This window comes from Ambystoma mexicanum, chromosome 2p, assembly GCF_040938575.1.
Source record: "Ambystoma mexicanum isolate Mex_15411 chromosome 2p, UKY_AmexF1_1, whole genome shotgun sequence".
Lineage (NCBI taxonomy): Eukaryota > Metazoa > Chordata > Amphibia > Caudata > Ambystomatidae > Ambystoma > Ambystoma mexicanum.
The window spans coordinates 1,337,574,786-1,337,588,172 of record NC_090923.1 but is presented as its reverse complement, the minus strand read 5'-3'; the positions used below and the strand labels follow the sequence as shown (position 1 = coordinate 1,337,588,172).

The 13,387-nt window shown below is 46.7% G+C and overlaps 2 protein-coding genes across 4 annotated transcripts in view; one reads left to right on the top strand and one right to left on the bottom strand.

The window, feature by feature from the left end:
• Positions 1-13,387, top strand: part of SLC5A10 (solute carrier family 5 member 10) — a 1,126,075-nt gene that overhangs the window by 636,329 nt on the left and 476,359 nt on the right. The window lies entirely within an intron of this gene.
• Positions 1-13,387, bottom strand: part of FAM83G (family with sequence similarity 83 member G) — a 185,946-nt gene that overhangs the window by 170,223 nt on the left and 2,336 nt on the right. The gene's annotated exons all lie outside the window — the stretch shown is intronic.

The following is a 13,387-nucleotide window of genomic DNA, read 5'->3' as shown; positions in this document are numbered from 1 at the left end:
ACAACACAATTGCAGTGGTCAGTTAAAGACCATAAGGCACAACACAATGGCAGTGGTCAGTTAATGACCATAAGGCACAACACAATTGCAGTGGTCAGTTAAAGACCATAAGGCACAACACAATGGCAGTGGTTGGTTAACGACCATAAGGCACAACACAATGGCAGTGGTCAGTTAATGACCATAAGGCACAACACAATGGCAGTGGTCAGTTAATGACCATAAGGCACAACACAGTTGCAGTGGTTGGTTAACGACCAAAGGGCACAGCCAGTATCAGTCATGAGACATACCACATTAGGGGCAGAAAGTGACTGAACTAATGAGAGGTGGCAGTAACGCAAAGAGGCAACAGAGTTGGCGGCATAAGTGTATGTAGCAAACAGTTATCGAGGTGAAGAAAAACCGAGTCTAAATGTATGTGATTGCGGAGTAGCAGAAGACATACCAGAAAGCACAGTAGTGTAGACTGAGGGTAACCCCTCTACTCACAATGGATTAGAGGTCCGAGTAGACATTGGCTCCAAGGCTCCGGAGGCGAACAGGGGCCTTAGTGCGGGCCTTTGTTGAGAGGCCGGCGTTCCCGCCTGCCGGCGGAGGGGCTAATTATGAATGGGGAGGTCAACAGCTGATTCGTGCGGCCAGAGCCTCGCTCTGGTGCCGCGATGCGCCCGCCATTGCTGGGCCAGGCGGAAGAGTCTGACGGAGTCAGTCGATTCCAAGAAGCGTTGCGCTTTAGCAATCGGCGAGCAACTGGAGATCAATGGCAACCCTAGCCCTTGAGGGAAAATCGGTGAGGCAGGGTGATCAGACGCACGGCCGAGCCGTGTGTAGCTGGAGATGCTCCTCGGCTCAGGAGGCTAGAGCTCCTGCCCCTGATCCGAGGTGTGCTGCTGCGGCTGGAGCGGTAAGGGCAGAGTTCCTGGCCCCTGGCTCCTGTGGCTCCGAACAGGCACCCAACAGGCCTTAGAGTGGCCTTGGAGCTGGCCGCCGGCGTGATCCGCCTGCCGGCGGTTACAGCTGATGTTAACGAGGCTCAGCCTCGGTTTCAGGCCGCGCTGCGCCCGGCATGCGCGAGTCAGGCGGCGTGTGGGGACAGGGTCAGGCAGGCCCTGTCCGTGTTCCTCGTGGTTCCTCTGCTGGGCTGGGGTGCTGGGGGGGCTCCTGCCCTCGCCCCACGATGAGGAAGAGTGGAGTGAGGGGGTGAGCAGGCACCCAACAGGCCTTAGAGTGGCCTTGGAGCTGGCCGCCGGCGTGATCCGCCTGCCGGCGGTTACAGCTGATGTTAACGAGGCTCAGCCTCGGTTTCAGGCCGCGCTGCGCCCGGCATGCGCGAGTCAGGCGGCGTGTGGGGACAGGGTCAGGCAGGCCCTGTCCGTGTTCCTCGTGGTTCCTCTGCTGGGCTGGGGTGCTGGGGGGGCTCCTGCCCTCGCCCCACGATGAGGAAGAGTGGAGTGAGGGGGTGAGCAGGCACCCAACAGCAATAAAATAGCTTTTATTGCAAGTCATGAAGTACAGACCCCCTGCTCAACCTTACACCTGGCTGGGCAACACAAACTGTTATAGAACCAACATTAAGAGTAAACATTCTCTGACATCAGACAAGCTATGACATTCTGCTCATAACTACACGACACCGACATTCCACATAGAACTATACGACATCATACACATGAAACACACTACTCTCTATGAATGTCAAGCATGGCCATAACTATTTACATACAGTAAGACAACTTCATAACAGTGGACTCCTCGCATTAATGAGCGCTGTCATTGTAGAGGTCATGATTGCCTCATTTAATGGTGCTTACTTTTTAATCGATAAAAAGGCCTAGTCAACTCAGCTGAAATTCGAGCCTGTGTCATGCAGCCTGAACACAGATATCTGGGATGCACACTTAACCCGCTGCGCTATCTTGCTGGTTAGACCTAGCCAGCTAGTTATCAAAACCCATCCCCATCCTCACAAGTGCTCGTGTGCAGCGCAGGAAGGGTGGTCTTCGCCCTTGTTCGGTAAAATATTTTTTCCAGCTAATCATCAAAACTGCTTAGACACTCAAACTGCTTTGGTGGCAATTTGGCACAGCATAAAGCATAGAAACATATAGGCTGGCCTTTATTTATAGCTAGTGAGCCTGGATCTGATCAAAGGGGCACTCAAATGGCACAGGCACGAGGATAGCAAGATCCAGAACCTGGAGGACTAGTCAATCTTCTGACAGCCCCGTAAGTCTAGATGGCTGGCCTTAAGCCCTCCGTTATTTTTCTGGCACAGCAAGGGTATTGCCACAGTCATTGGGTTGTGTGGGCTTGAGTTGCCAAAGCCAGCGCGGCAATGAATTGATTGGCTTAAGAGAGCTCACATAACTGCTGAGATATCAGCCTGGTATGTTTCTAAGAACATACAAAGGAAAACGTAGTTTTGTAGGCACCTGGGTGTACAAAGGCTCATCAATTAAGTTGCCAATTTACATCATTAAGGAATCATCAATTGGTTGCTGGATGACGTCAGGCCGAAGTATATGTTTAGAGTACGACTAATTGTTTTAGATAGAATGCCGCCATCTTATTAAAGATTGTAAAGCACAGATGTCTCACCTTAATCACAACCTCTCCACAACAGTGATTCAAAGTTTCTTGTTAAGGAAAGATGGTCCACTCCTTGGTCCGCAGGTGAGCCGACTCACATCCCAGTGTAAAGCGGTTGTGAACGTATAGCCTGGAAGTCATTTCAGCTCCCAAGAAAATGGCTGATGCTGCCGGGTGGGGGCAATTATCCTCTTGGCATCGTACATTTAAATATACTGCGAGGCCCGAATCTAATTGATTTCATAAGTTTACTGGAAATGTTTATTTTGTGAACCGTTTTACTGTGTATATAAACCATAGCACAATAAAAGAAAAAAATACACAGGTTTTAAAAACTGCACTACTTTGGGATGTCCGAGACATGTCAACGCAAAATAGGATCCCAGGAACGATAGTATCCTGATTAGCGATGGTGCTCCTTCCAGCCAGCCTAAAAAGCAGGGTCACATAAATTGCACACGGCATGATTACATCAAGTCTGTTATGCCTTCCATGAGTGGCGGCCGGCCGGCACAGACTTTGAGACCATGACTATTCACGCGACTTTAGAAAGTGTTTGTATGCACAAACCACGCAAACACTGACCAAACCAACACCTGAGACATAAATATGCTAATACTCTGGTTCAGGTCTGTTTTAGGACATCCTCAGTTCTCCCGTTCCCTATTAACATGTCCTCTTCAGTCTTCATCGTCACTCAATTACTCATTAGAAATGCAGTATATTAATGTTAGGGACATTAGGGTGAACTCGTGATGAAATAGGAATATTACTGATAAAGAGGTGAAGGAAGGAGAATTGAGGATGTCCTAAAATGGACACGCTTGTGTCCAATTTAGGGTGCCCTCATTTCTCCTTCTCACTTCTTAGTCATCCTTCTCACTTGCCAGTTGTCATTCTTATTTCTAATGAGTACAGAGGAGCGAGGTGTTAGGAATAAGAACGATGACTGATGAGGGAGAAAAAGGACAGAGGAATCAGGAGGGAAATGATGATGCCCTAAAATTGACACGCTAATGTACATATTAGGACATCCTCATGTCTCCTAGAACTGGTGAGTCAGAGTGAGGTCAGAGGAGGAGAAAGGAGGACAACCACAAATGTACACTGGCCTACCTATTTTAGGACATCCTTATTTCTCCTCAACCATCAGACTTTTTTTATTTTAATCGCTTCACATTAATTAGCTATATTGCTACAACTGTGCATAGTATTGTGATTCACGGTCAAAACAATGTGCATAATACACAGAGCAATCAGCGGACAGGGAGCAGAATTCCTACAAAAGAAAATCTACAAGCCAACGAGACTCCACAGATCAAGCAATGAACCAAACCCGTACACCAGGAAAAAACTAGGGGGCTCATCTTTCTCCAACTAGCAGCAAAAACCTAGAACAACCTCTCAAAAGAAAAAAGAAACACCAAAGACCATCTAAAATTCAGAAATCTTCTAAAAATCTGGCTCTTACACACCTCCGAAGAAAACTGAAATGACAAACGGGAAATACAAAAATAGACCGACAGAATATACGATGCCACAGACAACACCTATGAGCGACTAAGTGAAACCCCTAGAAGAACAAGAAAGACGATGCTAGGAGAACAAAACGTAAGGGACAACCCCATGAGGACAGAACAATAACAAACAAGCCTAACACTACCATTAACATTACTGACTTAGAAAAGGCACAGGGTACGGACATAGGTCGCAAGTAAACAGATCCGAAAGGAGTAGGTTACAGCAGCGAAAAACTGGGATAAAAGGGGTGGCCAAACACAAAAAGTAGTGGACTTAACATAATGACAGAGATGTGACAGCCTTATGCTAAAACCTAATCACCGAAAGAAAAACAACCTTTGCTAAATCAGGAAGGAGACAGAATATGAGCGTGCATTTCTCTTAACAACAAGGCTACTAACCATCCCCAAAAAAATGACTAAAAACCTCACCACTCCTCACACACCTCTCACACTCTAACCAAACAACCACACCAACTAAAACCGCAGCATCCCGCACGCACTTCACCACAGAGCAGCAACAAACACACCACACAGACCTACACACAACAGCACATGACAGACTCTGAACCAAATACCACACCAATATGCTCGGCAAATGGTCTTAACCAAACTGAAGCTGCCAACAGTACTTCTCAGCTCTCTTGCTCTCTTGCTCTTCTCAAAACATTGTCCCACTAACACGCTTAACCTTCCCCCCTTTGTCCCGTCCGCCAGAGCACCCGGGGACCACTCCGGTGGCGATAGTGCGCGGTACAAATATCCTTTAACATTAACATGTAATTGAAACGCGTTTCATGGAGACTAAGGAGAAGGAATGATAACTGGGGGTGGGAATTATGACTGGGGAATAGGAACGATGGCTCGGGAGGAGTAGTAGAAACTGATGCATATATTGTAAAGAGGAACTTCAAGGTATGAGCACAACAGATACCCAAGGAGAAATGATGCCTGGGGAAATGGATGGATGATGAGCATGGATGTGGAATGCCAAGCAAGGAGGGGATGGATGACTGAGGAGGTATAATGATAAAGAGTAGTGGTGACTGATGCATGTGTTGTGAAGACTGATGACTCAAGGGGGAGGAATGAGAAGCCAAGGATGAAGCATGAGCAGGAAGAATGATAATGTCCTAAAATGTACATGCGTTGATGAGTAAGAGGGGAGCTGAGGAAGATTTGCATATGAGATGTATTGAACTGACGAGTGAGGATAAAGACTGGGGAGCAAGTAGGGCAAATGAGGCATAAGAAGTCTGGGTGTGGATGTTCGAAAACTGATTCCATACCCTGCTTATATACTGCTTGCAATCATGTACTCTTTCTGCGTTCGCCAACCAGCGATGCAAAGTTGGAGGCATTGATTAGGTAAAGCTTCTAGCAGCAGTTGGCATCATCTGCATACCACTGACTAATGAGCATAAGGTCAGCACACTCAATCCTGGAGCTGGATAGTGGATGGCCTGTGACATATGCAGCCGCCAGTTTAGTTCAACTATGCTCTCTATTAAAAGAAGGTAGGCATATTATTTGTTTTTCTTTTTTAAATACTTTATATTTCGGTTTCACACCCTTTAAAGATAATAAAATACAATGCAAAATATACAATACAAACTATTATGGTGGAAACTAATAAAATTAGGTTAACATTTTCTTTGCAAATCCATAAGAGGTGGTTATATACTCGCATAAATTATTAACAAAACGTACATCAACACAAGACAAAATGAATTGCATCAAGAATGGACCTAATGTTACCAATCAAATGTCTTCTCAACCATTGCCATCTCAAATCTAAAAGTCTTGTGCAGATGAATACAACATGAATTCAATCCTCTACAGCCCACCGCCACAAGTACAAAGCTTAGTATTGCATTGCCACATCAATCGTGCCCTTGATGGTGAAACGTTAAATCTCACTATAGCCATGATAAGTCAATAAACCAGTGAGCGAATAAAGCCCACTGAGAAATTCCCATAGTGAGTGCAATGTGCCACCATTAGATGTCCCAGTGAACGTAGATTGTTCCTGCTATTTATAACAAGATCAAGTTCTTTCTTGCTTTCATTTTCAGCTGCTGTTTAGTCATCAAGTTCCCCCTCTCAACTCATCAAAGTCTATCCCCCATTTTCTACACAAAAGGGAGTTTTTCCTTGTACCACAGGTATATGACATAGATGGCGGCTTTTGCTAGCTCTTCCATTACATTCATGATGTTCGGGTTCTCCGAAGGGCTCGAGTGTAATTTGCGAAAATACTGGAGAAACCCAAGTTCAGCTTGAACACCAATATTTAAAAGCCCAGCTTCAAAAAGACAAGAGAAAGCCCCCACTGTGCTAGGACTCACACCCAACAGCTTCCTCAAATGGATATGCAAAACCCGATCCAGGGCCATACAGTTTGGACTGCCCCAAATTTCGCTGCCATGCAAAACAAGAAAAAAAACCTTTGCTCCCAACACCTGCATGCATTTATCAAAGCGGAAGCCACCATATTTATGATAAAAATCTTTTTAAGCCACTCAGGCTTTTCCGCAGGTGGTTTTCCCATGGATCTAAATGAGCAAACCATGAGCACTTAGTCGAAAGCAAGACGCCTACATAGCAATATGATTGACCACGTTAATATTAACATTATTTATAGACTAGTTGTACTTTTTATTAGTGCTGAAAACCTCTATTGTTCTTTTCTTTAAATTCAATTTGAATGCATTAGCTTCAAAATAGCCAGCTGCGTAGATAAAAGCTATTGGTTTACCCCTTTGGTGTCAAATCCAATAAAACGTCATTGTCTGCATATAGAAGGGTAGGATACATCATCCTATCAATGCGTGGGGGAATTAAACCTGACTGGAGTGGGCGCCAACATACAAATCTGCTAAAAAGATAACAGCAACAGAGCCAATGAGCAGCCCTGACGCACACCGTTATTGGTCAAACACATGCCGGTAGGCCCATCTCTAGAACGGCCAATGACCGAAGCCCTAGTGATAGAATATAGGAAAACAAGCAGTTGCAGAAGGGGAATTGTGACGCCCATTCTTTGGAGGTTTTTCCACAGAAGAGGGTGTTCAATAGAGTCAAAGGCCTTTGCTAAATCCAAAAAGTTTGCACAAACTACACCCCCTCTTATTAAGACAATTGTTTTCCCGTTAGTGGTGCAGTGTTGAGCAAATGGGCGAACTGGGATTATAATATTGTGGGTTGTTGCCTTGTGTTTTTGAGAGTGACTTGACACAGGCGGTTATTAACACAACAAAAATGCCCCAAAAACCAAAGTGCTTGCCCAATGCCAACAAAATGAGTAGCACTCCATGAAACATTCCCGTGGTGCGAGAAAGAGATTTCTATCACATAAATTGATGGCAGCTTTCAAGTTTCCCCGTTTCATAGACTAATCTTAGTTGCCATCAAAATCGATTCTAATTAAATGAAGATGGCGTGTGGCAAGTTAAGGCAAAAAGTCAGTTCATTCAAACTACATGTTGAGTGGGTGCACTTGGATCCGATGTTAGCATGGGCTCTTCATTTTATGTCTTCTGGGGTATACCCGGCGACGTAAATTAATTGTACTGACTTAGTTTAGATGCCTGCTTTCTGTGGGTCAATGCGTCTTTAATGATTTACACGGTCTCCAAACAGAACCTTTAAGGTAACGCCCCACCCACATCATTTGCTCAGGATAACCTAGAGTCGCTGTATTGAAATGTTTTTGTGCTTCTATCCTGAAAACATGGGAGTGGATTTGGCTCTTGAGGACCGGAACTGAAGACACCTGAAACAAACACCAATGCCCTTTCTCGAGAGTACACACTCGTTGTACGACAATTCCTGCACGCTGTGCCAGTGTCTCTCCAGTGCATGGGAGTGACAAAACACAGTTTCATGAGGTCTTCAATGTGGTTCTGCAGAAAAATCGTGTCTCGCGTTTAATGTAGTGCTTGCTGCTTTGCAAGGATGTAAACAGCCAATGCTGCGATTACCCAATGGTACTCATGGTCACTCAATCCTACTGGGGTTTGAATCTGCAAGCGCTGAACTAAAAAAAAAAATCTGTTATTGTTTGTTTATTATTTATATTGCGCACCAGACCCAGGGTTATCAGGTCGCAGAAGATACAAGAGGTCTTTCAGCTCAGGTTACACATAACATGTATACAAGTCAATAAATCAAGAAGAACAAAAAATGCTGTGCTGCATTTACAAAGCACAACAGGTGTCATTTGCATATAATCTTGGCATGGGCCACTGTCTCATTAACAGGTGTAAATGAGCATTAGCCGATTTAAAGACTCTGCTCTTTCAGTATCCATCTCGCACACTCGCTGCTGTGTGAGCCACCTCTCAAATGTTCCAGGAGTTCTGAAACACTCCCTACTCAATGCTGTGCTAGCATCCTGCAAACAGATCCAGGAGAATTTGCAACACTCCTCGTCGTGCTGCTGCTGCTGCGTCAGCCTCCACCCAAACGTTATCTGCTGACAACATAACATGCGATATGTTACACCCTCCAAGCTTTCCTCAAGAGAGAGGATACCAGATGACTCCATGTCCGCAGAGACAACAACTCCAGTTCTGGGCTTTGATTTTGCTTAAGTCGATTTTATTAATTTGAAATTACCCAGGCCAGGACGCCAAGTAGCAGAATGCACATTGTGCAGAAATCGAAGACTGGGACTGGCTATAGCTCCAGAGAATAGGGAGTCCTCTAGTAACCTTATCCTCATGATGTTTCGCCAAGGGGCACCTAAGTTTGCAGTGTGCTCTATAATCAATCTAATAATCATTAACAGTGACATTTAGTATTTGGAGGTTCCCTGTTAAGGGAGGGAGCTGGGTCATGAAAGGGAGAGAGTATTTGAGATGGTTTGAACTGTGGATTGCATAAGTGCTCACCATTTACTAGGGAGCCTGGGGCTGATGGGAGTTGTAGTCCAGAATATCCAGCGTGCCAAAGAATGTGTAGTCCCCTCGGGATCCCTTTTGGGTTATCTGATGTTAAGGTACCCTCAACAACTGAAATCGGGAGGCACTGGAAGCACCCTCCTCAGCTTTTCTCGTTTGGCTTCCTGCTTTGAGATCGCTGCCAGGCCAAGAAGAAAGTATTTTCCTGTCTGGGCCTCGCTGCTGCCTACCGTCTTCCAAGTGCTGCCCCCGCAGCAGGCAGAGCCAGGCGATTGATCAAGAGCTTTGAGTGTCCCGTGCCTCGACTTGCAAAGGGCCTCAAAAATGTGCAATGCCACAAGCGATTCATTCTTATTTCGAACATTGGGAGAACATCCATTTGCGAGGCACGGTCTGCATTTTCAACCAGCAGACGAGGCATTCATAACATTTTTCTAATCGTTCATTTGGTTAACTGGTTCCTGGTCAGTCCCCGAAAGGGAGTTGTGTGCATAAGGCTGTGATACATTTGGCAGAGATTGCACCAAGGTTCGGAATGGAGGGGAGCTGGGTCCCATTTAGCGCCCGCTTGTTGCCTAGTAGTGCCTCGTTAGCTTGGCACTAACAGTTGCCAGGAGTGACTTTTGGCTCCCCAGGCCAAATGATGCTCAACAAACACAACTGTTATTTAACTGTTTATTTGGGACAAACTATAAATAAACATTAGGACACTTTTATATAACATTTAAAGCATGTTGGGTCTTTAGTAGGGTTTGCATCTCATGTGGAAGCTAGATTGCGCTATGGACTAGCTCCTGGTTCTCCAGAGGTAGCTCCTGGTCACTGGTTAACGCGGGATACCCAGGAGCTGGTTTTAGCTCCTGCTTATCCAATCTCAATTTCGGTTTCTGTTGCGCAACACATTTCCTTTCAAGAAAACAGTGCCTCGGGCCCAAATGGCCCTGCCCATGGCAACACCTGGAGATCCTCCCTGGTCCATAGTGTGTGCTTAACGCCCGACTGGTCTTCCAATCCCTGGGAAGCATTCATCGGGCTTCTCACGCCGCTGGTCACTCACCGTGCCATGCCCCGGTCGCCGATGGGTTGCAAATCTAATAGAGCTGCCCTGTACTCCAACAATACATCACCAATTACCACTTACTCTCTTGTTTGGGGCCGCACTGACCACCAGGCAGGTCTAAAATGCTGTGCATGACTCCACTGCATCCTGTGCAGAGCACTTCTCCCATTCACAACCTACAGATACACACACCTACCTGAGCACAATCTAACTGCAGTGGCAAGCTTTCAATGCCAGTTCAGGGAACCGCTCTCACCCCGAGTCACCACATAAATGTAGTAGGCCAACATGGCAAGGTAGCTCAGTGTGTTTAGGTGCTCACTACTGTAAGTATGTGTGTGATCGTCAGGTCACCGGTTTGAGTCCAGGCAAGGTTGGTAAACGCGCACCAGTTTTGTATATAAACATTTCCTATGTCCAGTGCTTTGGCGAAAGATTATTAATATTTGGGCACCATTCATCCAAGCACCTTTCTGTCGGATACCAACCTTGTACAGTGGCTACACTTATGGACAGGCCTATAGTGAACTCTGGAGTTTTCCCCGTAGGCCTCTGAGCCACGGGCCTCCTTTGTGTAGCATTTCCAAATGTTTCCATAGGACTTGATCATAAAGGGGCGTCTTCGGGTTTCTGCCCCGTTCTCCCTGCAGCCTGGCACCCGAGAACTGTGATGCCAGGCTGCTGGCTAGTGGCAGACCATGTGCCCTGGCAACATGGGCGGGCTGACGTGCCAATGTTCTTCCGCGGGTCCCCACGTCATAAATGTATTTTAAGCGCTGTCATTTGTTAAGCAATGCACAAACTACCGTCTAATTGAAATCCAGAATGTCGCAGTGCTGCAAACAGATTGCTACAAGGCCTTGCGAGTGGCAGATCAGCACTTTACAAAGGCCAAACAACATAGACCAATCCCCTCCCTCGCCCCCCCCCTCTCCCCCAAAAGTCCAAAATCTTAAAACCTTCGAGTCCCTTGTAGGAAATGCGAGGCTTCAATGGCAGGCCAAAGTTAACGACGAGGCCCATGTCAGTAGTTCCCTTTGCCCCATATTGGCTTTTATGACAGCAGCAATGTGCACTGCTGTCACCCGCAAGCTTAGAATGAAACTAAAAACACGCACAGTGCTGTTGAATAAAAAGCCCGGACTGGATCAAAATGACCATGCTAAAAAGGGGCTAGTTGGCCCCTGCGGCAAGCTCCTGCTTTCTGTGGCCGGTCGCCTCAGTTTGTTTGCTGACCTAAAACAAAACTTTGGGGCCCAGGAAACGGTGTGGTGGTGGCACTCACTCGAGTTGTATTACTCTCGGGTGGACGACCCATTTACAACATTGTAAACGAAGTCATGGGTTCAAGTCCCGTTCCCCCTGCTAAGCCAATAATTTTAGAGCACTAACGTGTACAGCCTATGTTATGCATCATACAGTATTCAGGACATGCACCGAACAAAACAGTCGCCTGGGCGCGACATCCCTGCCAGGGTCCTTCACACCCATCCCTCCACCAATGCTCTACAGTTCCACCAACATGGCGCTGGTTGCAATCTGTTCCAGATGTGTCACGCAACCAGATTCTTTAAAAAGGTATGATGAGGCCAAGCATTATGTTGACAAAAACATGTATGTGCTACGGACCTTTGCGTCATCTGTACATTTGTTAGCGTAGTGCTAAAAGTCTCTGTGTGACTAAGAGGTCCACACAGAATGACGAGGGAGCGGGACAGACCTGGACAGTTGAATACCTGAATGTCCACTCTTTGGGCCCCTGACGAAATGAGCCCCTCTCTCTCTAGTCATCATGGTGCAGCTTTTCACACTAATGGCAGGGCCAAGGGGTCCTTCAGGCGCTTCACCGCGCAGAGAGAGAGCGCGCAACTGTATTTTCTATGTATTGTGAAGCCAGGTTCAAAAAGCTTATTGGCAAGCAGGATTTGAAGAGTGCCCAGAATTGCAGGGAATTCCAAAAGAAAGCAGAATGTGTCTCGCTATGAAGTATTCATGGAGGCCTAAAGGCCGGGTCTGGACTTCAAGGAGCCATGGGCAAACACACCAATGGGACTGCTGCTGCTGAAAGGCAAGATTTGAAAGGAAAGCAAGGGGGCCTTGTGGGATGGACACCCTTGTGCTGTCTTGACTCCACTGCAGAGCGAACGCCACAGAAGGACTGTTGTGCCACCAGACCAAACACAAGGGACATAATCACAGAAGAGCCCAGTGGGGAGCAGTGGGGATAGTGGAGTTGGGGCATGCTGCTCCACAGTATCCCTGATGCCCCTGCAGCCAGTGCATCAATTTAAATGACATATGCAGTAGGGTCCTGCTTTCCAGCACTGCAAACAATAGTCTCTGATCACAATTAAAGATCTTGGAGGGGCCCTAGATTTTGGGATCGGGCCACAGGAACTTAAACACAACACAAATGCCTCCAACTCCCTCAGGGTCAGTCGCTTCTCCAAGCAACGAGTTGGTGGCAGATCACTCTCTTCGGCAGGGGCCTCTCTCTGGAACAGCCTTCCTGCCTTCCTGAAACTTGAGGAGAACCATCTCTGGTTCCGGAAATACCTCAAAACCTTCCTCTTTGCTTCTGCTTTCTCTCCTCCCCTCCATTGCTGAATTCCTGACTGAAATTGCACTGGTTACCTGGCCACCCTCTCTGATCTCTAGCCCAGGCCCTGTCAACTGCCGACCTGCACTGCCTCCCTGGCAACCTCTGCACATGGGGACAGTTTTCTGTATCCCTTCAGTCCCCTTTCCATCACTTGTCTGCACTTGCCACTAGCTGGCTGTTTTATTTATGTTATTTATTCCACTTCCCATGTACTGCACTTTCCCCTCTCCCTCCCCCCCCTCACACTTTTCCTTTCCCCCCTTCCCATGCACTTGCGCGATCTGAATGACACCTGGCCTAGTTTGATCGTTGTCTGTCCTCCCTTTGTCCCCCCCCCGCCCTGTCACGCCTTGAAACACTTGTGTATAGGCGCGTTATAAATGCCATATACCATATCATATTTGTCTGGGGGAAGAATCAGAGCTTTAGTTCCTATGCTTTGTTTACAATATAATGAATGTGACAGTGAAATGACATGTTGGGGACAGGATGGAGGTTGCTTTCAGTGTGTTTTATCTTGGGAGGATAGCTCAGGGGCAACGTCCTTGGAAGCAAGACGGCGCAGCAACACCGGTTCGATCCCCGGGCCCACGCTTTGAAACCTCTGGGTATAAAAGCGTGTTATAAATAACCAAATATATAACATCTAAGCGATAAGGAAAAGATGAGGCAGGGGGCCGTTTATCAAAAACTAAAGCTTACGAAGCAT